Here is a 5,599-nt window from a genome sequence, read left to right as displayed (position 1 = left end):
CTTAAGACTGCTTGCAACTCATTTTTTTTTTATTTTTTTGTGTGCGTACCGTCAAATCAGATCTGACTGGTACAGGAGGAGATTGTCCCTCCTTCAGTAGAGCATCTGGTGGATTTGAACCATGCTCCTCTGGGACTGCAGTGCAGCTTCTTGCCACTAGGCCACCAGAGCTCACCGAGCCCATTTTTCTGTAGTCACTGACAAGCAGTAGACATTTTAATCATCAGAGCAGGGATGAAGTTTGAGAAGAGTCTTCTGCTGAACCTTGAACTCCATCCTGCCATCTACAAGACTTGCAGTGCTCTAAGTTGATGAATTCATCTTTGATAGACTTCTCACAGGACTTGAAGAAATATATCACACTAATAATGAAAAAAGGATGCTATCTTCTTTCAAAATTTTCCTATTCTTCTAAAATTTATGAAGATACACAATTCATCACTCCTTTCAGAAAAAGGAAGAAAAAGTACCTCAAACATATTGTAAAAGAAAAAATGAGTTACTGGAGGGTTAACAACCAGTCTAAAATTTAGACATTTAAACCAGTATTTTCTGAACAAATTATGGTGTTAACCAAGAATATTGAATATACGATGGATAATGTTGTTGTTGTTATGTGCCATCAAGTCGCCTGTGACCAATAATGACCTTATGTACAGCAGCTCTGAAGCCTGCCCTGTCCTTAACCAGTCACATTGATTCTGACACACCAACCCTTATTGCTCTAGTTACTGTATCAATCCATCTCATCCTGTATCTTCCTCTCCTGCACTGTCCCTTCACCCTCTCAAGCATGATGTCCTTTTCCAAAGACCAGTCACTCCTGGAGACATGCCAGAAATGTATGAGATATAGCTTCAGAATCCTAACCTCCAAGGAGAAATTTGGTTTCACCCTCTCCAAGGCAGATCTATTTGTTTTCTTGGCGATTCTTGGTATATCCAATATCCAAGACTGTTCTCCAGTACCATAATCCAAAGACATCAAAAAATCATGGAGAATAAGAGTACTGAATGTATCATGACAGAAGAATAAACAAATCTATTTTGGGAGAAATGTAGTCAGAATGTTTCTTAGAAGTAAAGATGGTGAGACATTGTCATGCACTCTTCACATGGGACTATTGCTAACATTTCACTGTAAAAGAACATTCAGGATCAAGATGGATTGTCAGAGAGTGTGACTGTAACAATGGGCTCATATACAATGGTTGTGAGGTTGAGAAAGGACGGAGCCGTTCTTTGTTCTGTTGTACACTACGACTCAGAACTCAAAGACTCCTAACAACAACAATTAGCCTTGGCACGATTAGAAGATGATCAGATACTTGCCAGTTCACAACTGGAACACTGAGAGACAGAAATCTATTTCTTCACATACTGACTTATCGTGAAGCCAATGACTCACATACACCTTTACACATGCATTCTAATCTGCAGCTCCTAGAATACTTGATTCTCACCATTAAAAACTCTTTTTGTTTCTTTATATATTCTCGAGTACAACATGATCCTAAGCCAAGGAGAAAAGGCCATTGTTTATCCCAGAAAGTACAGCTTTCTGGTGGTTGGACCTCGGATGTCTGTGCAGCACATTGTTATTATATAGTAGAACTTAACAGGACCTCGGGGCTCTTGAAAGAACACTTATAAAGTTTTGGGGGTTTTTTTTCCTATTCTAGTACACAGCGTAAAGAACTGAAGTCATCTTTTTGGAGTAAATGTATTACACAAATATAAGAGCATGTTAATAAACTTCTAGTCCACCTGACAGCCATATGGTTGAGTATATAGACTTATTTTAAAAACTAGGGTAACTGATTCAGATCCCAATAATGTCATTTCTTTATTAAAATATACTTTATTGCTTCTTGTTGTGAAAGGTAATAAATAGTTTCCACAGGTATTTGGAAAATATTTTTTAGAAATTCATTAAACTGGGGCTCACTTCACAGTGGCGATTTTGTTGTCTGGATGATCTGCTCTTAGGAAAGTTTCCTTTAAATACATTCTTTCACTGAGGTCATCTTGGCTAAAATAAGTATCACCTAAGTTTGGCAGTGTTCTTGAAAAGCACTTCTTGCTTTCTGGGCCTCTTATGTTAGAGCAGCATCAACTGAAATGTGGGTCTTTTGGGTGATAGAAGCCCAGTAGGATCTTTGGCCTGTTGGACCCCAGGCCTTGTGTTGAACACGAGGGAGACATCATTGTGATCTTATTTTCCACATTGGGGATGCTACTCCATAATTCCAGTCATGGGTTTTAGCTGGGTCTATTCAGCACCCACCTAGGGCCTCAATCTACCACAGGCTTCAACTGGATCTGGCAATATGATATGCACATGTCTGGTTTGCTATCAGAGGTACACTTATCAGTTTGTTGTATTGGTGAAATGACTTATACTTTTTTTCCCCACTAGTTTATTTACAAAATTCCAATACAAATTTGAATAAATTCTTTCAATTACCCTCATCCCCCACACACATCAAATTATACAACCCAATGATTAATCCCCTTTTCCCTCTGTATATCCACATCCCCCTGCTTCCAGCGCCTCCCATCCCTCCTGGATCCATATACTCATTCTAAAATAAGGGTCTTCTACAGTGTTTATCCTTGTGAGTCTGAGTTAGTTCACTCAGCATAATGCTGTCCTGTCCCTCCCAAGTTAGGTAATAATTTACAAAGTTAATTGTTCCTGCGTGCTGCATAGTATTCCACTGCGTGAATTGGAATGACCTACACTTTGCTAATTACTTTCTAGGTTAACTATCTATATTCTTGCTTTTTTTTTATTCTTGCTTTTTTTATCATTTCCCTTTTTAATATAGCACTTGTCTGTCAGTTTGCTATCCTGGGGTAATTCATGGGTTGCTGTGATGCTGAAAGCTATGCCACTGGTTTGTCAAATGCCAGAAGGGTCACCCGTGGTGGATAGATTTAAGTAGAGCTCCTAGACAGCTTAAAAATAGGATTTTCCATTCATTTCTTAAATAGTAGCCCTCATAAAACCCTCTGAACAGTGATTTCAGCAGTATACTCAAGTGGGTGAGATATTGTGAGGGTGACCAAGGGTAGTACAGGGTTCAAATGTGTCATTTATAGATAGAGTCACCATGTCTGAGACATCAATAGAGCTCTCCTTCCCTCCCCTCCCCAGGGCTGAGCCTCTTTAAATCAGTGTTTGTATATTTAATAGATGTTGTTTTTAGGTACCCTATAGTTAACTATGACTCATAATGACCTCGTAAATAACAGATCTGTATCTTACCCTGTCTTGCGCCATCATTACCATCTAAAATATGCTTGAGCCCACTGTTACAGTACCTGTGTCAATGCCTCTTGTTGAGTGTCTTCTTTTCTTTCTCTTCTGTAGAATATTCCTAAAAGGAGTTATAATTCGGGATGAAAAATTAAAGAGAGAAGCTGTCTGAGAGTGGAAATTTTCTCTACTGTTTGTTTTTCATTTTACATTCACCATTAAGTTCACAAGAGGTACTTTATATAAGATAACCTCTGATTTTTATAGCTAGCATTCTGAGTTTGGGTACAAAGCAAATCTGGACCCACAATTGAGTTAAGCTTGATATTAAGTAGATAAAGGTATGACTCATTTCGAGACTAGTTCATTTATCTGTCAATAGTAAATTTCTATATTGCAGGATCATAAACTTTACTGTGACATCTAAATGCACCTTTTGCACATCTGCTGTTATTCTAAGAAAAATCAGTAAAATGTGCATATTTATTAAAGATATGAGTTTCACTTCAATGTTGGAAAGTCATGCTGTAAATTTATCCCACTTTGGAAGGTACTATCAAAGCAGAATCTAAAGAAACATCAGTTCTTAAGCAGAACAAGTTTGGTTTTGTTTTTTTTTTTAATTTTTATTTTATGCTGGTTTACTTACAAAGTTCATATATATGGTTTTTCACACTTGATCCTTTCCATTTCCTTTACCCGCCCACCAAATTTCACAGCCCTATGATTACTCCCCTGTCCATTCTCATCCCTTTGTTCCTCCCCTCCCCTCCTCTTAAATCCTCATATACATTTTAGTAGTTTTGTTTCTATTTCTACAATAACAGTCTTACATAGTATTTGTCCTCGTTGTTGTTATGTGCCTTCGAGTAGCTTGTGACTCATAGCGACCCTGTGTACAACAGCCCTAAACTCTGCTCTGTCCTGTGCCAATCACACTGCCTCTGACACTCCCATCCCTATTATCCCAGTCACTAAATCAATCTACCTTATAGAGAGTCTTCCCCTCCTGTGCCTGCCCTGCACCCTCCCAAGCATGATGTCCCTCTCCAAGGACCGGTCTCTCCTAGTATGTCAGACGAAGCCTCAGAATCCTTGTCCCCAAGGAGCCGCCTGGTTTTACCCTCTCCAGGATGAATCTGTTTCTTTTCTTAGCAGTCCTTAGGACACTAAATTCGTTCACATAGAATTATTCTCTCCAGACCCTCCCAAGTTAGATAATAATTTTCAAAATCATTGTTCCTACAAGCTGCATAATAGTCCTCCATGTGAATGTACTGTAATTTCTCAACCCATTCAGTTCAGATAGTTAATGATAACATTTCCTTGTGGATAGATGGAGCTTCAGCAATAAGAGTTTGGGGGAGGGGGAAGTTTGCAGTTCTTAACAGAACCAATGAAAAGAACATTCCACCTCTTTTAACTCTCCAGTGGCTCCTCAGTTGCCAGAAAATAAATTACAGTGTTCTAAGGATGATGTCTAAGGCCCTCTACAGTCTCTTACCTCTATCTCCAATACATTTAAAACCAAATCTATTATAATATTTTTCACATATAACAGTTTACAAGAGCTCCTATTCTTCACACAATCTGTTACTTTTCTTCAGATCTTTCAAAAAGAAATTTACTTGTCTCTTTTTTTGAGAACATATTTTGTTCTCATTGCTGATGAGTTGAAGCTGACTCACAGCTGATCCTCCAGCTGTAAATTGCACAGAAGGAGATTGTGCACTCTTTACCTACAGAGCCAATGATGGATTTGAACTACCACAGAGGTGAAGCCTTTGGCTTAGCAGAGCAACTCTCTCTAGACTATCCTAACAGAGTTCCTTCTTCTTAGTGCAGTGTCCTGTTCAGGTCTCCATGATGGGCAGTGTTTGAATTCTTCATGTGCTTGAATATCAGTCAAATGGCAAATTATAGTTAAACACTTCTCTGGAAAACTTTCTTCAGTTACACCCAAGTTAGCCTGGAGAATATACAGAAAACTACAACTAGTATGTTCTAAAAGTCCATTCTACTTTTTCTTTTTAGAAAGAAAATTGTGTAGTCTCTCTCGCTCTTTCAGTGCCCAACCACGATGAAATGGATTGAGAAATGATGGTACGTTCCTACAATGGAATACTTTGCAGCAACCAGGAACAATGATTTTATAAATTGCTCCCTAACATGGGATAGAATGGAGAGCATTATGGTGAGTGAACTAACTCAGTCTCATAAAGACAAATACTGTATAGGATCATTCTTATAGAGTATGTATGAGGATCCAAGGGGCAGGGGAGGGGCAGCTTAAATCTTAAGTCACACAATTTGATGGGTGGAAGCAGGTATTGGCAAA

The sequence above is a fragment of the Elephantulus edwardii genome, unplaced genomic scaffold (assembly GCF_000299155.1).
Source record: "Elephantulus edwardii isolate Elephantulus edwardi_28Jun2011 unplaced genomic scaffold, EleEdw1.0 scaffold00112, whole genome shotgun sequence".
Classification (NCBI taxonomy): domain Eukaryota; kingdom Metazoa; phylum Chordata; class Mammalia; order Macroscelidea; family Macroscelididae; genus Elephantulus; species Elephantulus edwardii.
This window is presented reverse-complemented; position numbering follows the sequence as displayed.